Genomic DNA, 264 nt, shown 5'->3' on the forward strand with positions numbered 1-264 from the left:
GTAATTTCCAAATTCAAATGGTTGTGGTTTGTATGGTTTCACTTCCTTTCAAAGCCGTAAAGCTCAAGGGCGTGTTGGAATATACAAGCCCCTGATCCTCACCTGGCCCAAGGCCAGGGGACCTGGTTGCTCTCTGATGCACGACAGGGTGCGACTGCATGCAAACAGACTCCAAAGTCGCTTGTGGAATTGCCGGCGTGAGCCAGCTATCCACATAACATCAGGTTTACAAGCAAAAAAAAATAAAAAATAAACATTCAGTAA

At 45.5% G+C, this 264-nt stretch overlaps 1 long non-coding RNA gene across 1 annotated transcript in view; it reads right to left on the bottom strand.

Moving 5' to 3' along the window:
• Nucleotides 1–264, bottom strand: part of LOC119591343 — a 3,827-nt gene that overhangs the window by 959 nt on the left and 2,604 nt on the right. The gene's annotated exons all lie outside the window — the stretch shown is intronic.

The sequence above is a fragment of the Penaeus monodon genome, chromosome 28 (assembly GCF_015228065.2).
Source record: "Penaeus monodon isolate SGIC_2016 chromosome 28, NSTDA_Pmon_1, whole genome shotgun sequence".
NCBI lineage: Eukaryota > Metazoa > Arthropoda > Malacostraca > Decapoda > Penaeidae > Penaeus > Penaeus monodon.